This window comes from Pelobates fuscus, chromosome 8 (genome assembly GCF_036172605.1).
Source record: "Pelobates fuscus isolate aPelFus1 chromosome 8, aPelFus1.pri, whole genome shotgun sequence".
NCBI classification, from domain to species: domain Eukaryota; kingdom Metazoa; phylum Chordata; class Amphibia; order Anura; family Pelobatidae; genus Pelobates; species Pelobates fuscus.
In genome coordinates this window covers 73,001,826-73,017,158 of record NC_086324.1, presented here as the reverse complement: position 1 = coordinate 73,017,158, position 15,333 = coordinate 73,001,826, and the positions used below count along the sequence as shown (strand labels likewise).

General features: G+C 39.2%; 1 long non-coding RNA gene across 1 annotated transcript; it reads right to left on the bottom strand.

Annotated features, from left to right (window-relative positions):
- Positions 1-950: 950 nt before the first annotated feature.
- LOC134571609 (uncharacterized) lies at positions 951-15,055 on the bottom strand. Its single transcript, XR_010085206.1, has 3 exons — positions 14,979-15,055; positions 10,578-10,607; positions 951-1,156 (listed from the first exon to the last, which is right to left on the bottom strand). It is a non-coding gene; the product is annotated as an uncharacterized LOC134571609 (long non-coding RNA).
- Positions 15,056-15,333: the final 278 nt, after the last annotated feature.

Below are 15,333 nucleotides of genomic sequence, written 5' to 3'. Positions count from 1 at the left end.
AGAGGTGTTCCTAGGTAGTAATGTAAACAATGCCTTTTCTCTGAAAAGCCAGCAAGGATTGGCTGTGGACACCAGAACAACTACATTAAGCTGTAGTTTTTCTTGTGATTATAGGTCCCTTTTAATACTTAATATTTGTTCTTTGTAGGGCCCATGATACGATTTTGCCCGGGGGCCCAGAAGGCTGTCAGTCCGTCCCTGCCTTGTTTGCCTCGTGGCTAATACGTCCCTGATTATAACCAAATGAGAGGCTTCTGATTGGTGGAGCCTCTTCCTGGTCCAGGCAAAGCTCACTGCTGGCGCTTACCTGGGGAAAACCTTCTCTCTGTTCAATTTATAGTAAACAGGCACTACACTACAGATGGTCTCTGACCAACCACAGCCCTGCTAATGCAAATATTACACACTTCCTTCTAGCCATATCAATTCAAATCAGAATGGGAGCTGGGATGGGATAAAAAAGGTCAGCTGAAACTCTCAGCCAATCACAGCCACCCATTGCTGCTCAAATCAATGATTTCTCATTAGCTCAAGCAGCACAGAGGGGATAGAAATGCTGGGGACTCTCATTTAGGAATGGAAGAATGGTGCCCGTGGATCACAACCACTATAAACACTTCAATGAAATATAGCTGTTACAGTACATGTGTTCTAAAAGGAAAGTCTGTAGTTTATCACTTGTCATGTATTCAAAGGTAATTTTACACCTGCCACTCATGCCATACAGCCCTGATATTGCAGTTAGTTACTAAATGTTTTTATTGCCAACCTTAGCAAGTATCTGGCAAGAGAAAAGGTTACTTGAACCAAAATGTCCTTTATATACAATGCAATAATAAAGATTGCAGTGAGCCTGATTTTTAATATTATATTATGATATACGTTGATATGGTTTATGTAACTGTTTACAAATTAAATATACTTGCCTTTGTATGGCGATTTTACCACCAGTTATGGTGGTGGTGATGGTGATGATGACGGTGATGAGGTCCATAATGATAACAGGGAAAGCCAGATGGACAGGCAGGACTACATACACATACATAGCCAGCTGGAGGAGGTGGTGCTTGATATCCTGGGTAAGCATAGGGTACAGGAGCCACTACATAGGTCCCTGGTGGAGGGACATAGGCTGGGGGTGGTCCATAATAGGTACCTGATGGAACAAAAGGCTGAATAATAAGAATCCAGTAGGCGATTCCTCACTATCAAAAGTCATAAATGTGTGTATGTCTTGTAGATTTCATATTGTTTAGTTTTTAAACACTCTGACCACTAACTATGCTGAATATGTATCACACCTTGACTTTGAAAAAAAAATATGATTACACTTAGTGTTGGCTTGTCCATGTGATCCCCACCAGTTTTATGTGGAAAGAAGATGATTGACAGTAGTTTATAACCACTAAGATTCTTTTCTAATGGGAGTGGGCAAAACAATATGAGAAAATAAATTAGAACAGCCTACTCCAGACATTGCCCATGTGTCATTCCAAATAATATAAAAAATGAACTGAAACCTATTAACCCCTTAAGGACTGGACTGTTTTTGCGATGTTGTACATTTGCGACCAGGCCTCTTTTTACACTTTTGTGGTGTTTGTGTTTAGCTGTAATTTTCCGCTCTCTCATTTACTGTTCCTATACAAATTATATATTGTTTTTTTCCAGACAAAAAAGGCTTTCTTTACATACCATTATTTATATAATCTCAGGTAATTTCATGTAAAAAACAAACAAATATGATGAAAATTTTTAAAAAAATACATGTTTTTTTTTACTTTTACTTGAAAAACCTTTTACTTATCTACAAAAGCGAATAAAAAAAAACTGCTAAATAGATTCAAAATTTTGTCCTGAGTTTTAAAATACCAGTGTTTACATGCTTTTTTGCTTTTTTTTTTTGCAAGTTATAGGGTAGGATATTGCGGTTTCAAAACATACATTTTTTTCAAATTTATCAATAGTGACATTGTAACACTATTATCTGTCAAAAGTCTCTGAATAACTCCCCACATGTACATATTTCTTTAAAGTAGACAACCCAGGGTATTCAATATAGGGTATGTCCAGTCTTTTTTAGTAGCCACCTAGTCGCAAACACTGGCCAAAGTTAGCGTTCATATTTGTTTTCTGTGTGAAAAAAGTAAAAAACTAAATTGAACGCTAATTTTGGCCAGTGTTTGTGACTAAGTGGCTGCTAAAAAAGACTGGACATACCCCTTTTTGTGACTAAGTGGCTGCTAAAAAAGACTGGACATACCCCTTTTGCAAATGGTATGCCATCATGGGGGTAATTCTCATTCCTGGGCTACCATACGCTCTCAAAGGCAACGTAACCAACCTGGCCATTTTCAATGTAAAAATATTTGACCCATATATTTGACCCTGTAACTTTCAAAAATGCTATAAAATCTGTACATGGGGGGTACTGTTATACTCTGGAGACTTTCCTGAACACAAATATTAGTGTTTCAAAACAGGAAAACATATCACAACAATTGTATCATCAGTAAAAGTGCTTTTTGTGTGTGAAAAATGCAGAAAAAAGTCACTTTCACTGACAATATCATCGCTGTGATAGGTTTTATTGTATTGAATCACTAATATTTGTATTCAGTGAAGTCTCCCGAGTAAAACGGTACCCCCCTTGTACAGGTTTTAGGGTGTCATAGAAAGTTACAGGGTAAAATTAAATTCTCTTGAATTTTGGCCTGGGTTGGCAGGCAGGTCCCTCAAATTGCAATTAATAAAATTACTTAATTATATAAAAATATTACATAAATATGCACGTAGAATTTAAATATATATGCATATTTATATATTTGAAGTCTACGTGTATATTTACATAATTATGTTCATTTGTATATGGACATATGTATATTTCGTATTATTTTTATTTATTTATACATACATAGATATATATACAATTTAATTCTAAGTGTATTTTGATATATATATATATATATATATATATATATATTTTAATATCAAAATACAGTTAGAATAAAATTTCATGTAGATATGTAATTTAAAAAAAAAAATATTATTATTTTAATTTTTTTAATTTACTTATTATTTGTATTTTATAATAATATATACAATATATATAGATATTATATATAGACGTGTATTTTTATATTAATATATGTACATATTAATATAAAAATACACTTAGTATGACATTATATATATATGATATATAGGCATATATTATATTATATAAGTATAATGTATGTCTATATAACATATATATACACACATATATAATAATTTTTATTTTTATTAACATGTACCTTTTTTTATTTTTTCTGATTTTACACTTGCAGGGAGACTGCCTGTCAGCACAGACAGTCCCCCTGCAGGCAGACACATAGACACCTATTGTGGCCATGTGATCGCCCTGTTGAGCGATCACATGGCCCCAGGGGCCCTAATCCGCCATGGGGAGACTGTCTGGGCTGCAGGCAGTCTCCCCACACCGGGAGCACCGCCGATCGCCGCCGGGGGAATGACGGCGATCGGGTAAGTACATTGCACCGTTAGGACGGTTCAGCACCGTCATCGGTCGGCAATGCAAAAATGCCGATGACGGTCCTGAACCGTCCTCGGTCGCTAAGGGGTTAAAGAGGAACTGTTTTTTTGTTTTAAGTAAAGCATACTGAGGTCCTAATAGTATGCAGACGAGCTCCTGTTGAATATAGTATCCTTTATCAACATCTTGATAGTTTAGCCTTATACCTAGCTAGCTAAAGGGGAGTTTCAGAAAAACACACATTCCCACATACTGTAAGATCATAAACTGAGTGTTAACTTTGTAGTATGTAGCTTCCAGTGCTGAGTGGCTCTGTAGCTGAGATCTGAGACACCCGTGCTGTGGCTAGTTGGAAAGCTGGAAATCTCCACATTGTTAAAACAGTAGGATATTAATATATTCCGTATGGCCTTGTAGTTGTCAAATGATCAATCCACAGTGATAATATTGGGTCAGGAGTAGCGGACGTGTGGCATAGCAACAACAACATTTGCTTGAAAGATAACATTTTCAAACTTACTCATTTACAGCACTATTTCCACTGAAGATGAGATCAGAAAAGGATGTGAGAAAGACTCAGATTAAGCTAGAGAGAGAGATTTAGGCAGAGCGAGCGTGGCATTATACAGAGACATTGTATGGGTATCCTGACATCTATTTGTCTACGTGCTGTGCCATAAGTACTTATGGCTGTTGGGCAACATATGAATATATTTGTGTACGGGATTATGGAAGGGGCGCACATTAAAGTGTGTATAGTTTTTATAAATAAGAGTCGGTTGAGGTGTGCCGAAACCGACGCGAGGTTAGGCCTGCAAAAGAGGGCCCACCCAGATATAATGATATATAAAGAGGGTGTGGTGGGAGGGAATTTCCGAAATCGTCGAGGACAGGTAAGTAAGGGGTTTGCTGGGTTTAAATAGGCTTAAAATCCCTCCCACAACTTCAGGCATACGCCTTCTATTTGTGTACGGGATTATGGAAGGGGCGCACATTAAAGTGTGTATAGTTTTTATAAATAAGAGTCGGTTGAGGTGTGCCGAAACCGACGCGAGGTTAGGCCTGCAAAAGAGGGCCAAAAAGTATGTAACATTTATTTACCATAACAACATCATTTAGACATATTATAGAAAGCGAGCCTGATTTCCTTCTCTGGATTTGGAATGTACCGATTGCCTTGCCGAGGATTTCTAGCGTCCCATCCCGTCCATAACATGAGTTGGAACTTGACAACTTGAGGCTGCAGTGGCGGCCCCAATACGGAATGAATGTCCCGAGAAGGAATTGGATTGAGGCCAAGACTAATTAACAATGAGCGAATGTATAGCATGAATAGTTTGAGAGATGTGGCAAAAAATCGTACAAGCAACCATTTACATTGGAACGCACATATTATCTTGAACCATATACAATACTTACCCATATTGCAAGCGGTAGAGTACGTTTGCTTAGTATTAGTAGACAAAACTTACCTGCGGAAACTCATACTTAAGGCTTGAATTAGACCTTCTTAGACCTGTAGAGGATTTCTGGACTGCGTGTTCTTTTAGCTTAACCGTTACGTTTAAGCAAGGTCCGACTTCAGGACTCCGGAAGTGGCTAAGGCGGGGGGTACTGCAGGAGACTCGAGATGACAGGGTTAGTGTTAAATAAAGATAGTACGTTACCTGGAGCCATTTCTTGTAGCATGCTGTGAGGAGGGAGGAAACGTAATATGTTTTAATTATGCAAACTCATATGCCCATTTAATATCTCGTGTGGTAGAGCTGCTAGCCAACGGGAACTAATAGGCGAAGATAAGGACTATCCCATAAGAATTGAGGTTGTGCCATCAGCCCTGTGTTTGAGAGAGGCCCTACCTATGATTTGGGCCATGTGGACTTGTACTAACTATGCGCAGCAGGGTGTTAATCTCTAGTGGATGGGATGTAGTTAACCCTACACTTGTGATTAACTGCAATGAACCACAGCAAAAAAGGACTGTAACAGGCACTGAATTAAACTAACTGTTAACTGTTGATGCGAACCGAATAATAGAACGCAAGCCGTGAGTCACCGTAGGGAAATGTGGGCACAAGAGAGGAACCTGAAAGGAGCTTTGATTGTAGTTTGAATTTAAAGATGATATGTGTTTGAATAGTAAGTACCCTATAATAGTAGCTTGGTAGGCTTGGGATCGTAAATGTTTGTATTATATGATGCTTATGGTGATACTTCTTAAACCGAAATATGTAGCATGACCGAAAGTACGTCCTGATGGACTTCTTGAACTTAAATAAAGTGAAACGAGTGCAACGTTAAATGCGCGATGAATGAATCGAATGCGCATGGAGGACCCTGTGAATTTCAAGCGTGCAGACAAGTCCCTATTAGTTGTTTAAGGATTTGAATGGTATTCGTTTGGTCGTAATGAAGGCAGAGTGATGCCTCGATGTCAGATATGAAACCAGTGGGAATTCTGTTTACCCGGACTTAGATAAATTGCTAATGCTTATCCTGCATCGCTTGTATATCTGACGTTGACGTGATAATAAGTGATAGTATGAGTCAACATGTGGTAATTTAGAACTCAACGTACAAAACGTCCCTCAATGGGTTGCAATGTAATAAATAGTATATCTGTAATACATGAATCTGGAAGTAGTCGCTGTATGTACGCAAGTGTCTTGCGGAGCTGACGATGGTCCAATACAAGGCCTGACCTGCACAACACGAAACGTAAAAGGTAACGTGAGACCCAACATACGTTTTTAACTGAATATATGTAAGACAAATGCCTGAAACAAAATGTTGGATGAACCGCTGGCCTCGGTTTCTACTAGCTTGACCTGGGCACGTGGTATGATAGGATCGCCAGCGAGAGACAAGTCGGGGTAATATATACGTTTGGGTATCTTGTACTGCAATATCTAAGTATCTAGCAGACCCTCAGCCCGTAAGTGATGACGTATCGTAAGCTTAGGATTAGCCTTGTATGATAGTTCTGCCATACTGTTTGAACTGTGAGAGTATTTAATCCACAATCGAAACTAAAGCGGGAAATAAAGCGCTAGGATACCTGATTTGGTTATTGGATATAAAACATAGTGATTATGCGTGATGGGTCTGTAGTATGCCGCCCCTCCCACAGCTTACTAGGAGAGCGAGTGTGAGTGTGTGTGTGTGTGTGCTGGCTGACTAGCTAGTGCCGCAATGCGGCGAAACGATTACTCTAGGTTGGTGACAGGTGAGGCCCTGCTATTTGCCAAGCGGCTTGAGAGGCTCTATCTATGCGTTGGCGCGAGGGGGTAGCGTGGCCACTGAACGTTGTGGCGGGGTGTCGGCCTCTCGGTGAAAGTTAAACATAAGATAGAATGGGAGTGACAGATGAGGCCCTCTCTATGCCACGATGCGAGGCGGCTAGCTATGAATTGGCCCGAGGGGCGTAGTACCTCAAAGCATGAGGATGGGTGTTGGCCTCGCGGGACCACTAACCTATGGCAAAGAAGCCAGGGGGAATAATAACTAGTGGACACCTAGGTACCTGACAGCCAGCTGTCGCTAACTAAGAGGGAAGGTCAGTTAGTGAAAGAGGACATACCGTGGAACGAAATGTGGGTGGTAATGAGTTAGGATCGTACCGCTTGACCGAAACTGGAGTGCCCTGTGAGCATGTCGGGGTCCAGATGGTCAGGACGTATGAACTAGAATGTGTGTATGATTGTATGTATGGCCCTCGGGGCTCGTGGTGCCGTATCGTGGCCTTGTTATGTAATACGAGTTTTTTTTTTTTTTTTTTTTTTTTTTTACGCGAATAGTAATGACATGATGTGTCTGTAATGCAGCTTAGGTAGAGGAAACGCACAACTAACATAAAAATGCCGTACTTACGGATGAAACGAACCTTGTCATAACGAGAGAGAGGGGAACAGATACACGTATCGAGTGAAATCCCTAGCCATGTAGCCATTGGGTATTCATTATGCAGTATACCTATATACTAGCCGTTTATTTATTTAGGACGGAAATATCGTAAACAAGCATACCATGAAATAGACTGAACATCAACTGGTTAATGAAGCTTCAAGAAATAATGAAAAGTGTACCTGACGAATAACCATGTACGAGTGCTTGTTGTACCCATCATGTAATGCATAAAACCAGGTACTAGAGCAGCGGTAATGAATGAGAGCTAGCCTGAAATATCTATATCCACGTCCTTCTTAGAAAGGAATCTTACTAACCAGACTGAGACGGGAACCCTACGTACTGTAGCAAGGTATGTCAATGACCATTTATTTCCTTAAGTCTGAAAAAAACCGAAATAGACTGACTAACACTAAACAGTCATGTAGCAGAGTGGATGCAATGATCAAGCTGGTTTCAGAGGAAGAATGTTTATTTGTTATCCAGTGTAACATGTTAAGTTACGACAGTGACAAATGACTGTTGAGCTCTCCTATAATAGGGAACCTTCCTGATGCAAAAGCTGTCAAATATGCTCAGGCATGTGGATTTCATAGTGAACAATTGTTTGCATTAGCCAAATAAACTACCGAGCACAGTTTGGGTAATCCAGGTGACATGTGCGTGAAGAAATGTCTGTATTTATGGGACTCTGTTGTCCACACTGGTAAATCGATGTCAGGTTTCTCGGTCTCATTCTGTCTCCCGTTCCATTGAATAAGGTTTCAAAATCTATTAAACTTTATATAAAATGTAACCGTCATGCAAAATACATGATGTCACCTTTGGGCAGGGGGAGCGGGGTATCATCCCCGGGATTTATATTTTGGTGCAAACCTATGTGTATGAGCGCCACAGTGAAGTAGCTCTCACACCAATTAGCCGTCAGGTGGCAGAGCATTCACCACTTGCAGCCTGGAAAAGAGACCTGTGCTATTACGAGTTTTTTTTTTTTTTTTTTTTTTTTTAAGCACAAAACCTTAAAAACTTAAAGTTCATACCCATGAAACAAGATTAATTATGCAATGGCTGTAGTTGACACTAGCATTGGATAGACTGGGCTTCAGTAAAAAGCCGAAATCCATAAGAAAGCAGTCCGAGACGGAATGTACGAAAATTATACGTATGGCTCAAGCAGACAAAAGCTGACGTTGATAATTTCTAATGAGTCAGAAGAAGGTTGCGTGCTTAGGGATATTTGCAAATGTATTGCCCAATTGCACCCAGACCTGTGACTTTAATTGACTAGACAAAGCTCCGTGAATCAGTAATTTAGCTTACAACGTGAAACTACTTGAATGCTTCAACAAACATTGACACCTACCATTCACTACCAGACTCTGTCTAAGTGGAAGTCTCCATATAATCATAGGCTTTACTTTGGTTAAGGAAAATATGAACTTGATTACCTACTTTAGCTACAAATTACTTGACTGTCAGGTGAAAGATTCTATAGATGAGGCAAATTGCTAAGTCTTTAAGCCACATGAGCATCCTGTCGACAGGGCGGATCTGACACGGCAACAGACTGAAATTAAACACATGGTATGATTTGATTCTGCGAGCCTAGTTTCTAAGAATAGATTGGTCCTATTGAAATATCTGCCATCACGTCTGGTGGCTTCGTCCAAGAAGTTTGCGTTTGCCGAAAAGTACTCACGATTGGAACATGCTGAACGCTGACGAACGTGTACTCGTGTCGAGGCGGAAATGACGTCAGAGGTCTGCGCTACCCGGAAGAGGAATTTCCGAAATCGTCGAGGACAGGTAAGTAAGGGGTTTGCTGGGTTTAAATAGGCTTAAAATCCCTCCCACAACTTCAGGCATACGCCTTCTATATATCTGATTAATATGTGCTTGATTAAGTCTGTGTGTATGGGAGGTCAGGAATTATCTTCAAAGGGAGTTTCTGTTTAGATAGTTGGAAAGATACAGCACCTGAAAGGCACCGATCACATTTACATATCAACTGGTTTTCAAAGGAGTCTCTATCTAGGAAAACACACCTTAGGTTAGAGGCAAAGGAATGGCTGGGAGAGTTAACACTTAGATAAAATAACAGGATAGACAACATTTTGGGCATTGGGAAAGTAAATCACATATCAATTGAGCTGAGGAATTGGCTATTTACAACATGGGAACCAATTCCTTTAAAAATAGAAGATTCTGACATCACATGAGAGTAGGGTTGGTAAGACACAGATGCTGCACATAACATCTCACAGCACATACACAATGTAGCAGATATTATTAGATAGATGGAATGTGTGAGTGTTATGAATGTATTGTAACTCTGTAATACTATAACTTTGTAACATTCTTCTTCTTTGATATTTAACTGGGCAGATTCTAAGTAAAGATTTCTCTCTGGTAAGAACTATGGTGTTGGCTGTTTATTTGTAATATCGGGTAGAATACCTTAGTAGTGCTAGTCATATATTTATCTGGACGAGGGGATAAAGATACATGTTAGTTCTTGGAAGAGGTGACACAGGGATATTACATGCACTATTAATACACAACGCAGAGTGGATTTCTCTCAAAAGGATACCAATTGGAAGTATTGGTGGTGAGAGAAGAATTGTGTGTAAAATGTTGCCAATTCTCTCTATTGTCATTTATGGGCTTTCGTTACTGATGATGCCCCTAATGTGTTACAAAATAAGAGATGAAGGATATCAGATTGGTCTTAAATGTGTGGCATGCGTTATGGAGAAAATGGATTGAAATGGAAGTATAGTGGATGTAGAAGCATGTGATATAGTCTATGGTGGAGGTGCCTAAAGGTATATCCCCAGATGTTTTAAAATTACAGCTTCCATGATGCTTTGTCATTCTAAAGCATTATAAAAAGGTATGCAAAGCATTGTGGAGGTTATAGTTCTACAACATCTGAAGATCTACCTTTTGGGCACCCTTGGCATATGGAAAATATGGTACCCTATGATATGTGAAATCAAGAGATTGTGGCGTCAGGAGTCACTGTATGATAAGCATTTGACTTGTATTTATTTTAGCTGCTTGACTATAAGATAAGTAAAGTCTACATGGTCAAAGCAGGGCAGATCCAGTGAATGAGATGTAAGCTAGCACTTACCTTGGTTTGGATTCCACATGATGAAGAGTTCTGGAGAAAAAAAAATATATAAACGTGTTAGGATATAGATTTATATTTGTCAATAAGTAGACAGACAGAATGAAATAGAAAATAATTATCAGATGGGCAGTCCACGACCCACCTGAAAGGTCTGTAGTCCACTCTGTCACATCACAACAAGTTCTTCTTGCTGTAGTGGTTATGGCATCAGGAGTGTCCTGCACTTCCTCAATGAAAGAAGTCAGATGTTTTTAGAATGGTTTAACTCCTTACTTACATCACTTATTGCCTCACTGCACCTAATGGAGAATTGGAAGCTCTCGGAGTTAAGCCCACCAGTGCTTAGCTCATTGACTGAGATCGATTAGCTGCAGTTCTCAGCCAATGAGCTAGCTCTGCATTGCAAGACTTAGTTATGAGAGTTAGCAGAAATTACTGTTTAGGAGTTTCCCGCCTTCCATAAAAAGTAATGGAGGTGCGAGTGCCATACAGAGGACCCCAAGTAAGTAGTCAAACTGTTAGCAAATGGTTTGACTACATACAATTGGGGACAACAGGGCACTCCTAGAACCATAAACATCACAACGAACTATAGCAGGTTATGGTGCTGTTTATTTTCTGTTACATATGTGTTTTTTGCCCTACTAGAACAAAAGTTTCAAGTTTCTTATATTTGAATCAAACAAACAAAAAAAGTAAATTATAAACCTCTCTTGCTGCAACATTAATAAAATGTTACAATCTTGCAATCAAAAGATTTCACAAAGCAAAAAACATAGCATAAGTCCTAAAACAAAATAGATCTCCAATTCAATAAAGCTTATTGAATTGTGAATATTTTGTCTAGTAACCTCTATATAGGCATAAAGGAGCTACCTCCAACCTCCACAAACAGGTTTCCAAGAAAGACATTTTAGTTAAGCAACCACCCACAGTTTGTTTGTTAGCACATTTCATTATGTAAGATCCAACATTATTTTTAATAACTGCAATTAATCATACAATGGATCACATTATAATAGTGGCTAATGCTACCCTCTGCAAATATATAATTATTCTGATAAACTGCAATGTTGGCATTATAGATTATACCCTCCTATACTCCCATTATTTGCCCTGTCCGTGCTGGAAAAGGTGCATTCAGCAGATTGGCTGTGATAAAGCTGCCGAGTATCCTGGTATCGTGGGAAATGACCAACATACATAAATAACTTGTTTAATAGTCTGAAACTAAAGCAGCCAGTGAAAACCAGAATTTCGCACAAGATTTTTCCAGTTTGGCTATTTTGGCTTAAAATTTGAAACTGACTTTAAATTAGTTTTGTATTTGCAACAATTCAATCTTTAGAAATCAGCCCTGTCCCATGTTTCTACTGTATGTTTGAAGTGATACTCATATCTCTATCCATCTGGATTTGCCTGTCAGCAGATTGGAGACTGAGGAAGAGGAGCAGCAACATAGGTTCTAGATGCTATCTATCAATCATATATCTATCTATCTAAAAAAAATGAAAATGGAGGCGGACCGGAACATAACTTTTTTAACAGTGGTGTAGCCTTAAATGTACATGTCAAATGCATGTTACAGGTGTGCCACCAATTCCCATTTTCTGTGTATATTTGGAATCCTGACCAGATTCCTTTTTGGTTGACCGACCACCTGCCCTTCCACTCAAGGTGCCCCTTCCATTTCCTGGAAGCAGTTTAAGCAGTACATTTTGCAGTTAGCCTGTTCATTTCCCATGTGGAAATTAGTGTAGAATCCATCAATATTGGGGTACTGTGATGTAGTGGAGGGCTTAACACGATATGGCCATATGGTGTATCTGAATCCCCATGTTTGTTTGCCAAGATAAGTGATTTAAAGTACCTTGTAAACTATATATTTTTGAGTGTGTGTGTGTGTGTGTGTGTGTGCGCGTGCTTTTTCTTATTTTGTTTTGTTGTTTTTTTATCTGTTAATAAGCGTAATAGTTTATGCATGTTAATGTGTTTAAGGATATTTTATGTCGGTATTTCTATTGTGGTTCAGTTTTGTAACTTTAACTCTGCACTAAATTCCTTTCAATACCTGTAACTAATGGTGCAAAGCATAACATGAGACAAAACATTATTTATACATACATCTATAAATATATAAATACAAGCACAGCACATAACTAATGGTTGTTGTTGTCAGTAAGCATTGTTATGGAACATATGGAACATGACGTCATTTTACCTTTGTTATATATGATTATCTTGTAGATTGGGTGCTGTTAGGTGCGGCTATTTTGTGCTAATGGGACTTGTGACTCATGTGAAGATATGTGGACACAGTAGCATGATTAAAAATCACAAGACGTCTTCCATATCATTAGGGCTGCATGACTAAATATAAAGCACACCTGATTTTACTCCATTTATAGAACAATATACAATACAGAACGACAGATACATATCTACTTAGAGAGTGTTTATATATAAGCTTATAAATGACGGACAACTAGGTACATTCCATATTTAATCAAACACACTTCTTTGGAACATATTTACTAGTCATTAGTTATTAATTAAGGCTAAAACAAACCAATATGAAAAAATCAACAACTTTTCCAACTTGGCTATTTTGTACTACATGTTGCAAGTTAGTTGCCAATTTACTAAAATAATACATATTAAGCATTTTGTTTATATATGCACATTCACTGTATGTATATCTACAAATCATAAAAGAGAATCAAAAACACATTTAACAAATTTGTATTTCAACTTTTTAATTAGCTAATTAGGCCAAAATATGTTAAGGGTTATGAGTTCAACCTAGGTCAGTGTTTTTTTCACTCGAGTACCCATTGGCAGCCCATTTTCATAAATTGTACCAATTATCAAAATGTTTGTAATTGATATAGTTGCATTTATTTCAAATGTATACGTTTTTCTCTGTCCCGTATGCCCCTTTTCTCTGCAATAGGCTCTCCTTGCTTCTCCTCTGACCCAAGCTCTCCCTGCTACTCCTCTGCCACAGACACACAAACAAACACTGAAACACATATAGATACAAATACACACACACACACACAAATGCATGCAAACATTGACATACATGCAGATACACACACCGACATACATACAGGTACAAATGTACAGACACAATGATGCACAAACATACAGATAAAAACACTGACATGCATACACAGACACACAACAACATACATACAGATACAAACACTGACACACATGCAGATACACAGACACACACAATGGCACAAAGATACATACCCTGACACAGATACATACACTGATACACATGCAGATACACAGACACACAGATACCCCCACTGACACACACATATACAAACAATGACACACAAATACACACTGACACAAATGCAGATACCACACACTGGCATACAGATACACACATATACACAATGACACACACATGCAGATATACACACACTGTGTGTGAGGGGTGTTGTGTCTGTGTGTGTGAGTAATGCTCTCTGTGTGTGTGTATGTGCAAGGAGTGCTGTATTGCTGAGGGGTGCTGTGTGTATGTGTGTGCATGAGTGGTGCTATTTGTGTGTATGTGTGTGTGTGAGGGGTGCTGTGTGTGTGTGATGGGTATGGGGTGTGTGTGGGGGGGCAATTCATATATGTATTTTTATTATTAAAAACGCATTTTTTTTTAAATGTGTTAAATAGGTTTATGTCCCCTCTCCTTACCTTTTCCTCGGGGAGAGGGGACATTGCCCTGCTGGTCCGGTGGTGATGAGCAGCTCGATCCTGCCTATAGCTACTCTGGCTGCAGGCAGAGTTCAGTCCTCCCGCGAGATCCTCTAAGCGTTGCCGTGGTAACCCGCGGCAACGCTCCGAATTGCCGAACTCGAGGGAGGACCTTTCCGCCTCCCAGCTCCTCCTAACCCCTCTCTCCCCCACAGGCTGCCTGTCAGCACACAGCAGAGCCGGCGCTAGTATAGCGCTGGCTCTGCATGGGCCAGCAGGGGAGATCCTGTGATTTTCCACTGTTGTCCCATAACCATCGCGGCAAACTGGGTTCCCAACCCATATGCTCGCCATTACAGAAATGATTTTGCGTACCCCCTGGGGCACTGAATTGTACCCCTTGGGGTATGCGTACCACAGGTTGGGAACCCCTGACCTAGGGTCATAGGTAATGAGATTGTTAAAACATGAAAATATCTACAGTCTCTTTCTGTCCAATTGTATGTAAGGATAGCGAAAGACAGAAATATATGTTTTCATCCCATTCATGCAATGTCTGTATTACATTTGATTGGAGATGTGGAATATACATTTGTAAAACCTTGCAATTGGCACAGTACCGTAAATCCACGAGTTGCAGTCTAAAATAGAGTGAAGCAAATAATGCACATGAATGGAATTCTGTATACATACCGCACACTGGAGCCCTGCAGAAGAGATGTTATGCACTTGAAGTAGCTGACCACATTGATATTTAAGGAGGTGTATCAGTAGGTAACACTGTGTTGGGATAAATACAAAGGCGGGGAAAAGGGTTGAGCAAATATCTGGATTTCTTGTTCTTCAAGTGTGATTTGTTTTTAACACATACTCAGAAAACTGACAAAGCAAGGCGTAGACACTGAAAGCAGAAACATTATTATGATAATTATTAATATTGCACAATCAGTTCATGGTGAAACAGCACAGACTGTGCACAGTTCCTCCTTGGACATACCAGTAGTATTTAGAGAGAGTTATTCAGGGCAGAATTTACAGGGTTAATCTA